Here is a 16772-nt window from a genome sequence, read left to right as displayed (position 1 = left end):
ATTAAGTGACAGAGAAACTGTCAGAGTGACATGAACAATGATGGCAATTTCCAGGTCTCACAGAGCTGTGAGGGACAAAAACAAGAGCAGAAGTAAGTCTTTGCATTTAAGGGACAGAGAGACGAGCAAGAAAATGAATGTAGCAAGGACAAGAGGCTCTCGGGCAAACCTGTGATGTAGAAGCCTGAAATCTTCATAATATGCAAACTGGCTGATTGTCATGTTTTAATGACATAAAATCATATACACGTGATTATATATATATATATATATATATATACCTATGAGAAAAATGTGAAAGTGTTACTCTAGGAAGAATTCTCCCATAGAGCAATGTCTATATCAGTCAACAACATAAGAGCTTCCTTCTGCATTAGATGGGAACCAATACAGTCTCTCAACTGAACAATGTGCTGAGTGAGAAAGCTTGGGATACTCAGTCATAAATGGTATGCCTTCATTAAATCAGCCTCAGGGAACTCTGCAGATGAAGCAAGAAGATTGTAAGGCCAGCAGAGATGAGGACGGACACCAAGAAAAGAGTGTCTTCCATACATAACAGATCTGATGAACATATGAACTCACAGAGCCTGTGGCAGCATCTCACAGCCTGCATAGGTTCGAGCCAGATGGTCCCTCAGCACTGAGATGGGAAGTAGACATGAGTTCCCATCCATATTGTCTGCAAATGAAAACCTCTCAAGTAGGAAAAAAAAACATTTTTATCCAACAGAGTCACACTTAATATACAAACCACCTTTAAGGATATGTCCCATGCACAGTAGATATTGGCCATCAAAACACCACTTTAATTCTATTTTTGTAGACCTTTTATTACTTTGCTTTGTTTGGGACTTTTTTTCTTTAACTTGTACTACCTGTCTTTTGTTTGTGTATTATGGTTTCCAATTTTGGATTTTTATGGGTTCTGTTTTTGTGTGTGTGCTTGTGTTTCTTGTGTGTTGCCTTTGTTGTTTTTTGTTTGTTTTATTTATTCTGGCTTACTTGTTTTTATTTGCCTGGAATGAGAAGGCATGGAGGGAGAAAGGTAGGAGGTAGGAGGTAGGAGGATCTGGCAGGAGAAGAGGGAGGGAAAATATTGATCAGAATATATCATATGGAAAAAGTTATGCTCGATAAAAAAGGAAATCAAATTAAAATTTTAAAACAGAAATATTTATGAGCCCAAACGTTTTAATCAGCAAATGGGCAATTGTCAGGACTTGGGTAAAAAATATAATGTAACTTTCCAGAAATGAGCATTATGATTGCTTTAATTTCTGCTAATCTCACTGCCATGTGAAAATATTACCACTCTGGTTTTAGATATCCTTTCCCTTGGACTGCCCATTTAGAATTCTCCAAGCTCCCTCCATTACTTTGCTGTATCATATAAACAGTCTCTAAATAGCAACTTGCTAATTTTGTGTTCAACTCAATTAAAATTATCACTATAATGATCAAAACGAGATTAATAAATCCAATAAGAGTTTTATATCAACCAAAATTGGAATTAGTAGATATTTAGTTAATTTTAGGATCATGAACTAACATTATTTTGAATTGCTTAACAATCATTACATTTCTGGAAGTGCTGACAGCCCAGATGGGAGGTTTTCATTTTAGTATATATGTATATTTATGTACTGACTTATGTGAAGTGTAGGTACTTTTGGGCAGAGAGTTAGCAATAAGATTCTTCATGAGTATTTTAGACATGCTTTACTGTTATTTTACCATCCTTCACCGCTTCTATATTTATCTCCTTCCCCACCCTAATCAGAGTTCCACATTTGCCTCTTCAGATCACCTGCACAATGTAGTGCCCTCCTTATTGCTTCCCAAACCCTCTCCCCACAGTGGAAGTGGCTTTGTGGCTTCTGAAACTACTTCAGTTTCTATGCAGACATGTGACAATGTAGATCTAAATGCTTCGGATAAGAAAGAGCAAGTGACATTTGTTTTTCTGAGTCTGGGTAGCCTCACTCAATATGATCTTTTCTTTTTTTTCAAGGGATTTATAGCATTTTATTGAACACATTAATTAATTAATTTAAAGCTATCTGCTGTTGACTATTTTGCATTCAATACACAGTACAGAGATGGAAGGGCACAATAACTTTTCTTTCCCATCTTAAAGGGCAAGGCTAACATCTCTACAACAAAAGTCAGCTTAACAAGAGAAAAGTATAACAAATCTTCTAATTAAAATCTTATGTGATATGGAACCTTCAAACATGAAGACCTGAGGAACTAGTGGAACTCATTTTTACATTTGATAAAGGATTGTCATGTAGAAATGGGATTGGACAAAAAGGTACATGCTAATGACAATAAATTAAGGTATCCAGTTAAAGTTATTTTTTTTATTTCTTTATTATTATTATTATTATTATTATTTTGCTTTATAAATAATACCATTCAAAATTTCCACCTCCTCACCTCCTCCCATTTCTCTACCAATCCCCATTCACCCGTTCCCCTCACCCTCCATTCCTAAGAGAGGGCAGGGTACCCCGCCTTGTGGTGAGTCCAAGGCCCTCCCCCTCTCCAACCAGGCCTACGAAGGTGTGCATCCAAACAGACTAGGATCCCCAAAAGCCAGTACATGCAGTAGAATCAAATCCCAGTGAAATTATCATTGGCTTCTCAGTCAGCCTCATTGTCAGTCACATTTGGAGAGTCTGGTCTGATCAGTCAGTCCCAGTCCAGATGTCCTTGGTGAGCTCTCCTTAGATCAGTCACACAGTATCAGTGGGTGGACAAACCCCTCCTGGCTCAGACTTTCTTGCTCATCTTCTCAGTGTTTCTGCTCTTCAACCGAACCTTGGGAACTCAGTCCAGTGCTCCAATGTGGGTCACTGCCTCTATCTCCATTCGTCGCTGGACGAAGGTTCTATGGTGATATTCAAGTTATTCATCAGTGTGGCTATGGGACAAAGTCAGTTCAGGCACCCTCTCCTCTACTGTCCAAGGACATCGCCTTGGACACCTGGGAGTCCCACTAGAGCCAAGTCTTTTGCCAACCCTAAAATGGCTCCCTTAATTAAGATATCTTCTTCTTTGCACCCATATCCTCCCTTCCTCCATCTCAACCATCCCACTCGCCCAAGCTCTCCCCAATTCTCCCCTTCTCTCTTCCCTCTCCTCCTTTTCTCTTCCCTCCCACCCCTTCCCCCATGCTCCCAACTTTTTCCTGGTGATCTTGTCTGTTTCCAATTTCCAGGAGAATCTATATATGGTTTTCTTTGGGTTCACCTTATTATTTAGCTTCTCTAGGATCATGAACTATAGGTTCAATGTCCATTGTTTATGGCTAGAATCCACTGTAGCATGAAGGGAGGCCCGCTTGTTCGTGTTTCTGTCCCGCCCAGTTCCCCACAACTGGCAAGCCCCAAAGAAAATTTTTGTATATGGTACTTACCTAAAAAATGCCCATTTCTTTCACATTTTCCCATTTTTGGCATACAGGTTTTTGAGGTAAGACCTAATGATTTTATGAATTTCCTCAGTGTCTGTGGTTATGTCCTCCTTTTCATTTCTGATCTTGTTAATTTGCATGCTTTCTTTTTGCCATTTGATTAGTTTGGATAAGGGTTTGTCAATCTTGTTGATTTTCTCAAAGAACCAGCTCTTTGCTTCATTGATTCTTTGAATTGTTTTCTGTGTTTCTATTTTGTTGATTTCAGCCCTCAGTTTATTTTCAGTCTTCTACTTCTCCTGGGTAAGTCTGCTTCTTTTTTTCCTATGGCTTTCAACTGTGCTGTTAAGTCTCTAATGTGAGCTCTCTCCGTTTTCTTTATGTGGGCACTTAGTGCTATGAACTTTCCTCTTAACACTGCTTTTATAGTGTCCCATAGGTTTGGGTATGTTGTGTCTTTATTTTTACCATATTCAAGGAAGACTTTAATTTCTTTCTTTATTTCTTCCTTGACCCAGGGGTGGTTCAGTAGTTGACTGTTCAATTTTGATGAGTTTTTAGGCTTCCTGAGGGTAGAATTTTTGTTGAATTCTAACTTTATTCCATGATGATCCAATAGTACAAAGGTGGTAAGTACAATTTTTTTGTATCTATGACTGTTTGCTTTGTTATCAATTATGTGATCAATTTTCAAGAGGGTTCCATGAGATGCTGAGAAGAAAGTATGTTCTTTCCTATTTGGGTGGAATTTTCTATAGATGTCTGTAAAGTCCTTTTGATTCATTACTTCCATTAGTTCTCTTATTTCTCTGTTAGGTTTTTGTCTGATTGACTTGTCCATTGGTGAGAGAGGAGTGTTGAAATCTCCTACTATTAGTGTGTGGGGTTTGATGTATGCTTTGAGTTCTAGTAATGTTTCTTTTACATATGTGGCTGCTTTTATGTTAGGGGCGTAGATATTCAGGATTGAGACTTCCTCCTGATGAATTGTTCCTGTTATGCATATAGAGTGTCCTTCTCCATCTCTTCTGATCAATTATAGTTTGAAATCAATTTTGTTAGATATTGATATAGCCACACCTGCTAGTTTCTTAGGTCCATTTGATTGTAAAACCTTTTCCCACCCTTTACTCTGAGGTAGTGTCTGTCTTTGAGGTTGAGTTGTGTTTCTTGTAAACAGCAGAATGTTCGATCCTGTTTTCATATCCATTCTCTTAACCTGTGCTTTTTTATAGGTGAATTGAGTCCATTGATATTAAGTGATATTAATGACCAGTGGTTGTTAACTCCAGTTATATTTTTTTGGTGGTTATGTTTGTGTGTTTCCCTTTTTTGAGTTCTGGTGGAGTGCTATCAGATATCTGTGTTATTATGGGTGTTGTTGGCTTCCTTGGGTTGTGGTTTTCCTTCTAGTACTTTCTGTAAGGCTGGGTTTGTGGCTATGTATTGTTTAAATCTGTTTTTGTCCTGGTATATCTTGTTTTCTCCATCGATGGTGAATGCAAACTTTGCTGGTTATAGTAGCCTGGGCTTGCATCCATGGTCTCTTAGTGTCTGCAGCACATCTATCCTAGACCTTCTGGCTTTCATGGTTTCCATTGAGAAGTCAGGTGTAATTCTGATATGTTACCTTCATATGTTACTTGACCTTTTTCCTTTGCCACTCTTAATATTCTTTCTTTTTTCTGTATATTTTGTCATTTAATTATTATATGGCGAGGGGATATTTTTTTGAGCTAGTCTATTTGGTGCTCTGTATGCTTCTTGTACCTTTATAGGAATATCTTTCTTTAGGTTGGGAAAGTTTTCTTCTATAATTTTGTTGAATATATTTTCTGGGCCTTTGAGCTGTAATTCTTCTCCTTCTTCTACCCCTATTATTCTTATGTTTGGTCTTTTTATGGTGTCCCAGATTTTCTGGATGTTTTGTGTTAAGAATTTGTTGGATTTGTTTGGGGGTTTTTGAATAATGATATTATTTCCTCTATAGTATCTTCAGTGTCTGAAATTCTTTCTTCTATCTCTTGTATTCTGTTGGTTATGCTTATCTCTGTAGTTCCTGTTCTTTCACCCAGATTTTCCATATCCAACCATCCCTCCATTTCTGTCTTCAAGTGTTTACCTGTCTTCATTACCTGTTTGATTGCTTTTTCTTGGTTTTCTTGGATATCTTTGAGTGATTTATTCATTTCTTCTATCTTTTTGTTTGTCTTCTCATCCATTTCTTCATAGGAGTTTTTCACATCCTGTTTAAGGGCCTCTGTTATTTTCATAATGTTACATTTAAAATCAATTTCTTCTACTTCTTCTGGAATAGGGTGTACAAGTCTTTCTGTTTCATGTTCACTGGATTCTTGTGTTGTCATGTTGCTTTTCAGGTTGTTGGAGAAATTCTTGCATTGGTGCCTGCCTATCTCTTCCTTCAAATGCAGCCAGGAGAGTCTTGGTATCTTGGTCCAATCTTTGCTGTTAGTGACTGCATACTTCAAGGATTTTTTGATCTGCCCTCTCTTAGGACCCCTCAGCACTAGAGCTGGCTGTGCTGGTGGATCTAAGAATCCCGCAGATGGAAAGGAGTGCTTGGGGGCGAGATGGATTGGAGTTATTAGAGAAAGCCAGTAGCTAGGGAGACACCACACTGAATGGCCAGAAGCATTTAGGGAAATGGGGGGGGGAGCTGTACTTTCCTGGGACCATCCAGCTTGGCAGGCACACTCTTACAGTATACGAGCAGGTACTCTTGCTGGGCCAAGGACCTCACAGGCAGAAGGGTAGACTTGGTGGGTGGGGCAGGATCATGTGGAACAAAGAAGCCCTTGCAGCAGGAGTTGGAGGAGCCCTGTACTTCGTTCCTGAGACCTTCCTCCAGGCGGGCTCACACTTACCCCTCTGCCAATATGATCTTTTCTTGTTCTACCTATGTACCTGCAAAGTTTGTGATTTCACTTTTCTCTACAGCTGGACTATAAAACATTGTATATAGCACATTTTCATTATCTATTCAGTGGTTGAAAGACATTTAAATTATCCTGTTTCCTAGATATTGTGAAGAGATCAGTAATGAACATGACTGAACCAAGTATTTGTGAAGTAGAATATACAGACTTTGGGGGATATGTGAAGGAATGGAATAACTGAGTCTTGTGGTAGAATTATTTAGTATTTCTAAAGATTCTCCACACTGATTTCCAGAGTTGTTAGACTAATCTGCCATTTAGAATATTTTTGCTTTATTATGATACTATGGAATACCCAGCAGCTAACATAATAAAAAGTAAAAATTAATTTGGGTTGTAAAGTTCATAATCATTTTTAAGCTATTGCATAATGGAAAAGGACAAAAATATAAATGATGGATGCATATTGGATCATTATGGGGCAAAATAGCAATTTAGTTCTAAAAGAAAAATATGCCATGGTGTAAAATAAATAATAAAGTAAGTATTTAAAAATCTGCTTCATAAATGCAGGAGATCTACAAAGTAAACTTCATTTAGAAATAGTGAATTTGAAAGGAAGTTCTAATAAAATTGCTGGGTCACTTACAGTTTTCTTTTTTATTGCTTATTTTTGTTATTTTCATTTGTTTGTTTTCTAAGATAGGGTTTCACTATGTAGCCTTGACTTCCCTACCCTAGAGATTACTATGAAGACCAGACTGGCCTCAATCTCAGAGACCACCTGCTTCTGTTTCCTGAGCAGTGTCGTTAAAGGTGTGTACCACCATGCCTCACTGGAATTTGTAATGAAATTGAATAAATCTCATGAGATTATTAATGAAGAAAAGGGTATATACATCTTGTTTCATTTTGCTATAAGGATAACATAAAAAAAAATTAAAAGTTTTCTTTGTTCAGAGGGCAAGCAGGTAATATTCTATTCAAGCAACAATGCCTTTCACCATCCAACAACTAGCTCTGGCAAGCATTTAATCAGTTTATCTCATATATACTCATCATTGAGAAATGTTTTATTTCTTACTAATAGTCTCTGATGCTTTCCCCAATCCTCCCCTTCTCCCCTCTCTCTACCCATCTCCCCTTACATCCAACTCCCAACCCCTCCCCGTGATTGCTATTTTCAAAAATTCACTGTAACATCATTATAAAATAGTTATGTAAGTTTGCAACCTACATCTTCTCATGACTTTTTAGGATTTTTCCTACTATCCAATCAGTCTTCAATTGTTAGCTAATAAATAAGGTTTCATTTGCTTCATTTGAGCTGTGTTTGAGGTTTTCTATGATTACAGCCTTCCACTAAAACTCTGTCCTGCTCTTTTACTCTCCTCCCTCACTCCCTTCCTTCTTCCATGTGTGTATTACAGTGTTAATAATCAACTCCACAGCTTCCTCTGTCTCCTACATGCTCCTAAATTATAGAGCCACATCTCCAGCACTGTCACTTCATTCTGTAAGGAAAGTATATTATAGCGGGTGTGGTCGATCGATAGAATAAACAGACCAATACTATATAAAAGATTTAGCTTTTAATAAAAAAAGGGAAAACTTACACCAGAGTCCCAACAGTCCGTCTGGAATGCAGGGGCCAAGAGAGAGAGAGCCAGGAAGTGCACCCACCAGGTTTATAGGTAAATTTTTGCCTTAGGGCAACACGCCCCAGGAACAGAATGTGATCGGCTGAACTTCCCTATCATCTCCCCATTTTTTTCTAAAATAAGACAGAACAAAACCAAATACAACTATATACAATAGAAACAAATAATAAATATAAAATTACAAACAACAAACAATATCAAGGAAGAAACCTATAACAAAAGTTTTATTAAACATTCTAAATAATGTAGAGTGTAATTACATCTAATCTTCAACTCCTTTAAAGATCTGAGAAGGGAAATAATTTTACTCAAGCAGACCAGAAGTACAAGTGAGAAACTTCTGAAATGTGCAACAAATGGAAGAGACAACTGATTACCTGGTCAATCACCCAAAGTCTTGCTTGCAATGTTGAGTCAACCAACTTTGGCTAAGGCCTAATGTAATTGACATGCCATTTTCAAAGGCAAGAAACCTTTTAGGACTCTCTCACCCTGTCATGGCAAGATAAGACAATCCTATTTTTATTCATTTACAGATATTCTGTAACTCTGTCAGTGGTTGAGGTATGGGCTTTTTCTTTGCCCAAAGGCCAGTTCTGCCAGGAAGAAGACAAGCTCCAAGTGGAGTGTCTTTGGCGCTTAACGTTTTCTCGGGAGTAGAGCAGTGATGCCAGGAGTAATTGTGTCTTGTTAGTATGGAACTCTAGATTAGCTTAAAGGACATTTTCTACAGCTCTTCTATGCGCCTAAATATCCTGATTAGCCTAAATATAAGTATCACAAACATATATGACTATTGATTTATATCTGTCTAACCTAAATACTAAGAGAATAAACAACTGTGCAATGAATGAGGACAATGACCTCCAAATGTAAACAATGTATATCATTACATAAACAATATATAAATATCTTAATCAGAGGTGGAAATGTAAATATATATATATCAATACAAATAGAGGTAGAAGCATACTCACATACAATATTCAATATATCAATATACAAGAATCAACACCAATAATTTTCTAAAAGCTATAACTCACAAATACCAATATATTAATATCCCATCACCAGTCAATCCCCTTTTTAAAAAAAAAATAAAAAAATAGGTAGATATGTTTCAGTTTCTCCAGATGTCTGATTAGCTCATGTGGTTAGTTAAGATTACCTTACTCTTTATCGAGAATTTTAGGATACATGTCTGAGTGTCTATGTGTGCATGTGTACATATATGTTTATGTTTATATATTTATATACATATATGTGTGTGTATGTATATGTATATATGAGACAGATTTGCCTAAATTTGTTATAGATTTACAGTTTAAAATGTGTTCATGATCAAAGTATAATGAGGTTATAGTCAAGAAATTTCTTTTCATATATCTCTTCTTCAGATTTAGATATTCAGTTATCTATTATAACTGATATGGGATAATACTTTTGTACACTTTAAATATTTGTCACTCATATTGGTTTAATAAAACACTGGTTGGCCAGTAGCCAGGCTGGAAGTATAGGTGGGAGAACCAGACTAAGGGAATTCAAGGAAGAATAAAGGTTAGCCAGATGCAGACTAGCCAGATGCAGATAAAGCAAGATGAGAATGCCTTACTGAGATAAGGTAACGAGGTACATGGCTAAACATAAATAGGAATTATGGGTTAATTTAAATTGTAAGAGCTAGGCAATAATTATCCTGAGATAAAAGTCCAAACAGTTTATAATTAATATAAACCTCTGTGTGTTTCGTTGGGACTGAATTGCTTCAGGATCAGACAGTGCAGAAACTTCCATATATAAATGGAACCCAAATGTTTGGCAAGAATTTCCACATTAATCCTGAGAAAGCTTTAAAATAAAGGATTTTAGACAGACAAGAACAGAGTCAAGCACAGCTTCTTGGTAGCCATCTCTTCTCTGGTATTCTCTGTTTTCTGGCAGCAAGCAGAGGCTTGGCTTCTATAAGAGGTTTCCTGACTCACTGTTAATAGCAAAAACCTCACAGTTGTTTGAAGAGGCTCTACCACCAAACACAAATGTTGTATATGAGGAACCAGCATTAGGCTTTTGGGTGGTGGAATGGACCAAGAAACCCCACTGAGTTGTGGTAATAAATCTGGCTTCCTCCAGCACCTCCACTATGAAGCTAAACGATCAAAAAGTTAAGGAATGGGGTGGAGTCAATTACCAAAGTTGCAGCTTTAATCCTAGGCATATTGCTTAGGAGACTACTCATGTGATCAGAAAAAGATAAAGATATACAGGAAACACAAATTCAGATGGAAAAAAAAACCTGTAAATGGTTTATAGTGTGTTTAAAATTATATATAGGCTTGGGAAAGAAATGAATAAAGGATAGAAAAAGTCCTTAGAAAGACAAATGGAGTAATCAGGTATGGTGGTGGTGCACACCTTTAACCCCAGCAATTGGCAGGCAGAGGCAGGCAAATCTCTGTGAGTTAGAGGCTAATTAATCTATATAGTGAGTTCCAGGAGAAGTAAAGATTCACAGAGAAACCCTGTCTCAGAAACCTGAAAAATAAATAAATAAATAAATAAATAAATAAATAAATAAATAAATAAATAAAAGAAATAGAGTTTTAAAAGGTGACATAAAGATGGAAAATACACAGAGAATCTTGATACTGTATGTGATTACTTGTCTTTGAATTGTTTGCCTACTGAGGAAAGAGTAACAACAGCTAAAAGACATTTGATTATAAATGCTGCTGAATCAATCCAACAAATATATTTTGAAAATGTCTTGACTTCAAAATTTAAATCAAAATACATGTTAATTTGTAGAAGAGGTTTTGCCTTTATTTTCATAGGAAATGAGAAGCAGTGGATTCATTCTAAATTAAGAAAAATTAGGTTTGATGACGGAAGATCTCCTGAAAAAATCTCCAAAAAGAGCAGATGGCCCAGATGATCCAAGGTTTTAGAGGACCTCTAGTGCAGTTTCCTCTGATTTTTACATCCAGAACAGCTTAAAGATTCCTGGAAGAGATGATCTATCTTCAGAATACTCCAGTCAGGTCTTGACCATAATCCTAAATTTTCTTTGGGTTTCCATAAGTTTATCAGTGCCCCCAATCAGCAGAAAGTAGCCCAGAAAACTATATCCATATTCTCCCCAAAAGTGTTTTACAGACATTTGTCTTTGCTTAGTATGTTAGACACAAATTTTTATAGATAATTGTCGGGAAAGAAGCTAAATAAAGGAGATTAGAATCAGGATCTTGTTTCAAAAAGATGGGGAACTGTTGTGGAATAATGTTTTTGTACACTGTAAAGATTTGTCACTCATGTTGGTTTAATAAAAATGCTGAATGGCCAGTAACCAGGCAAAAAGTACAAGTGACACAAACAGACTTAAAGAATTATGGAAAGAAGAAAGGCAAAGAATCAGTCACCAGTCAGATGCGGAGGAAGCAAGATGAGAAGACCTCACTTAAAAAGGGTGTCAGCCTGTATGGCTAAACATAGACAAGAATTCTTGGTTAATTTAAGTTGTAAGAGCTAGGTAATAATAAAGCCTGAGCTAACAGTACAAACAGTTTATAATTGATATAAATCTCTGTGTGTTTCTTTGGGACTGAACTGCTACAGAACCAGGTGGGAAAGAAAATTCCATCTACATATAACCTATAAATATTGATCATGCTGAAATGTCCTTAATAGTATGAACTCAAAAATCTGGAATCTATTAACATCTTCAAGATGAAACTTTGTAAACTGTTTATATTCTCTTCCATTCTAATATTTTCTGCCTAACATAACAAAATAATTACAAGCACTCCTTACCTACACAAGACGTTTTAATTTTTTCTACAAGTTTCTAGAGGCTGTGGTGTGGAAAATTAATAGAGTACTTAGAAGAATCATTAGATCATTGCAAGTGAAGGATGATAGCATCCATTGGCTTGGTTAGTGCTCTTACAAGAGCAAACCTCCTGGCCCAAGCTTCGTAAATCATTACCTGGACTAACTCACCAGACTGAATTGGAACTTACAGGTTAATCTTGACCTAAAAGTATATGACTCCATGGGGGTAGATTGTTGATATCAGGTTCAATCAAAGGGAAATCAATGAATTAGTACTCTACCATAGCCCATTTAGACCTCTATAGAAAATACCAATGAATGTGCAAACAACTTTGTAATTTAATTGCTTTATGTTTTAGCAATGTGTAGGAAAAAATAGATTTTCTAAAGTATAGTGCTATAAAAAAACCCTCTGGACATCATCCAGCATCACTGTGTATATTCATATACATTTACAACCACACAGTGCACACCATGCATATGCAAAAAGTACCAGGTCTTTCATATCGCAATGATAAAATGAACACCAAATTTCTAACTGTGACAAAGCAAAAATTTATGTTTAACTAGATCAGATAAGCACACTATCAGCAAGCAAGGGTTATTCTTTCAATGTGGAAAGGACGCCAACAAATTTCCTCCCACACTAGCTGCCTGATTCCTCCCTCAGAGCAGATGAAGTCTCACTTTCACAGTGGTAAGAAAGGTGACTTCTGTAAGGCCAGAGGCAGCCACAAAAGCAACCTCAGAGAAAGCTGATTCCTATAGTGACAGACACTATAGGAAAATCTCGGCAGCCGTGCACAATGAGAGATAGAAGATGATGATAAGACAGGATAGTAGGAACAAAGTCAGTTTTGCCACTCCATCCATTGATATTAAACACTTCTCATGGCACATGACTTTTAAAAATAAAAGAACAAAACTTGTAACTTTGAAATCCTTTTCCCCATAATAAAATCCTGAACATTGCATATGAATATAGAATCTTTAACGAAACTGCTTACCCCTAATGCTTTCTGTAAATATTAAATCTATACTGTGTCCTTTGTGGCTGTAACAGTTATATCTCAAAATTGTTATTTTCTACTTTGAACAGATTTATAGGGATTCAAACATCCAGTAACCTTTATGGGATTTTATTTTTAAATAGTGGGTGTGTTTGTGGGAGACCCACTTGTTGGTTCCCAACTGCCCAGCTAGCTCAGCCCCAAAATAATCACACAGATACTGTATTAATTTAATCACTGTTTGGCCCATTAGCTCTAACTTCTTATTGGCCAATGCTTACATCTTAATTTAACCCAATTTATTAATCTGTACATTACCATGAGGTTGTGGCCTAACAGCAAAGACACACCATGTCTGACTCCAGCAGCTCCAAGGTGTCTCCGACTCTACCCTTCTAAATCCCAGGATACAGCCTAGCTTTCCCTGCCTAGTTCTGTTCTTTCCTGCCATAGGCACAAAGCAGTTCTTTATTAACCAATGAAAGCAACACATAGACAGAAGGACCTCCTACACCAGTTGCTGCTGTTAATTGGTTGGTTTGATGAACTAATCTATATGATTCAGCTTTCTACTGGGATGACAGAGTACTTCACAAAATAGCTTGAGGAAGAAATACATATTTCCTCACAATTTCAGTGCTTTCAGTCCATTCTCTGCTGAATCCTTTGCCTTTAGGCATCTGACAAGATAGAAACATCTTGTGGAAGGGTAAGAAAAGGGAAAATAGATCACTTCATGGAAAGTATGACAATTAAAGGGGAGGAAAGTAAGAGAGCAAGAACAATGATAGAATCAAGAAAAAGATGTCTTACCATAAGTCTCACCATCTGCATTGTACATAACTTCTTAGTAGGTCATTCAGCTATGGACCAATAAATTATTCATCAATAGATTATTCAGTTAATAATTCATTCACTCTCACTTCTGTATATTGTTGTAGATCAATACTTTTATACAATGGTATTTGATAGACATTCCAGGTCCAAACTATAACATTCTGGCCTGGCTCAAAAATGCCCCTGTTCATCTAACAGTACATAATTAATTTAGTCCTTCTTCAAAATTTCCCCAAATCAAAATTTCCCCAAATCCTTGCATGACTGTCATTGCCCTAAAACTCAGTGTTCTGCAGAAAATCAGTAAAAATGATAAACTGTGAGTTTTATAAAATAAAGGAATGTTGTATATTCCTGACATACACTTGCTGTAAGGAAAAGTAGCATGGAAAATTGTACTAAAGCACAATTAAAAACAGATGAACAACCCACATCCCATGTCAGCAAGAGGGGCAGTGGCATCAGGAAATGAGCCCTGACCTCACCCTCTGGCCTTGCTTAGTGGAGCCTGTAGAGGCACTCTTTTAAGATGTTTCTATTCACCAATTGTGACACACCTTGAAAGAAGTTTCTTGTTGGTCTGTTTAACTTCCTAAAGTTTCCATTATTTTGAAATAACTAGACTAGCGAAAAATCAAACAACAACAATTTATTTGTTAGAAGGTGAAAACTCATGAAACAAGAAATGAGATATCCAAGCATAGCAATGCCCAACGTGAAAAGGAACAGAGAGAGAGCACATCTAAAGGTGCACACATTTTACGCTGGGTCCCGGAGAAGCCACAACTTAACTAAGACCCACCTCTTAAAGATGATTAGCTAATAAGCTCAGAGTATTCAGTGACTTTTCCAGTCTGAAGTTCCAAATGTTTCGACTGTCCTTCCAGAAACAGCATGGTCAGCTACATCATACATCACAAGAGTAGTCTCTCTTCTGGTATCATGCTTTATTAGTCAGTGCTCCCTAGAGGAACAAAACCAATAGGATAAATATAATTAAATCACCTTGTCTCAAAATAGAAGCAACAGCTTAATCACACCTGAGAGACTGAGAACCCCAGTAGTTGCTTGGACATTGAAAACAGCGTACTCAGTAGTTAGAATAGTCTCAGAGTGGCAGTTTCACTACAGAGGCAAGAATCTTCGAGTTGCTCATTCTAGGCTCGATGACTCAGCCGCCCCTAAGTGGCACACACACACACACACACACACACACACACACACACACACACAGACACACACAAAAAAAAACAAAAGCAAAAAAAAACCTGGAAATTTTGTGTAGAATCTCTAGTCATTGGTCAGCCTTGGAAGCCACGAAGCACTGGTTCTGCTATCAGTGACGGAATCAAAAGCAGCAGCAGGATACACTAATTCAGCAGCAAATAACAAGCAATCCCCTTTCTGCTAGGATGCTTTCATTTGAGATCCTACAGAAAGTGATGCCCATCCTTAGGGGAGGACTTTGCACATCAGTTAAGACAATTCCTCAGTCAAGGCTTCCTATTTGAATAATTATAAGTTGTAGTAAGCTGGCATTACCACCAACCATCACAGTGGCGAGATGGAGTATCATGTCATTGTGCAAAGGCAGTGCTGAGAAAAAGTGCTGAGCTCAGCTCTGTGTCTAGTAGAAAGGAGATGGAGAAGGCAAAAAAAAACCCAAAAAACAAAAACAAACAAACCATATAAAGAACAGAAAGGGGGGAGAGAGAAGGAGAAGGGAGAGAAGTACCAAGGATAGAACATGTTCTTCAAAGATAAGCTTCAAATCTCTTAACTGATATTTTCAAGAGGCTTCACTTCATCTCTACCACCTACCAATAGTATTTTCTATATGAATCAATGATTCAGTTCATCAATGATGTCATAGTTCTAATGATCCAACTTCCACATACCCCTAAATATTGACACCATAGGAACCAAACTAGAATTCATGAGCCTTGGGGAAGGGGAGGGAGTAGCTCAAGTCAAACTATAAGAGAGATTTTCCACTTTGCAGTTAGTTTTTTTTTCTTATTTTTTTAAAATGCTTACTACTATAATTTTTTGAAAGCCCCTGTGTTGGTAGGAAGTCAGACAAACAAATAGAATTATGACCAAAATTTTTCCAAGAAAATCAGGCAGTATATAACAAATGGCAAAATAACCAAAACAAACTAAATGCATGATGGAACAGACTGCCAAATTGGTTTAGGAATTAAGGCAAAGTGGTCCTGGGCAGAGATTAATCACTGAGGCTGGATGACGAGCTCCCTTTGTGAAAGAAGACAGTTTTGTTGCTATACAAATTTAAAGTGGCTAAGGCTGAGGTCTCAGATGGGAGAGGGTGTGGAAACACAGTACTACAGCACTCTCTCTCTTTTCCTGAAGTTGTGAAGATGTCACTCAAGGCTTCCCGCAATATTTCTCATATTCTTTAAGAGCTTCACAACACCCACTATGAGAAAATATTCAAACATCAAAAATAAAGGTGATTCTGCCTTTCAGAATAAAGTCCCCGAATCTTCAAGGGATTTGGAAAACGTCTTCACTAAAATTTTAAGAAGTTAAAGTTGTTGCCTCTCTAGAGAATAACAAAGAGCAATTTTAATTATTTTATGCAAAAGAACTTTCTCTAAACATAAGCAAACTATTACAATGAAATAAAAAAAAACAATTTTCCTTGCTAAACCTAAAAATATTCCACGCATGTTCCCTGAAGACCCCCCCCAAACAACCTTTATTCTACTATTGACATCACTTTACAAGATTGTGCCTTTAGATTTTCTGCTTCAGGGGCTTAGCAGGGGAAGTTGAGTTCATGTTGTTTTCCTATATGCTTAATTTTTAATGACAAGTCTCTAGATTACCAGATTGTGTCAATTACCCCTCTAAGAAATCTAATTTTGTTAATGAAATTACTTGCTTGGAAGAGAAACATAAGCATTAATTTCAGTTTAGCAGTTTCTCTTTGAGTTGCAGCAGGTGCTATTTGACTGAATTGCCAGTATTTGATGAAGGAGCTTATTGGTCCTTATGCGCAGAAGAAATCATTGCTGTCCTAAAGACTCTGAAGGCAGGCAGCACCATAGCATGGAACACAGGGTCTGCAAAGTAAACTTTACATACTCTA

The sequence above is a fragment of the Myodes glareolus genome, chromosome 1 (genome assembly GCF_982192425.1).
Source record: "Myodes glareolus chromosome 1, mMyoGla1.1, whole genome shotgun sequence".
In the NCBI taxonomy this organism is placed as follows: Eukaryota; Metazoa; Chordata; class Mammalia; order Rodentia; family Cricetidae; genus Myodes; species Myodes glareolus.
This window is presented reverse-complemented; position numbering follows the sequence as displayed.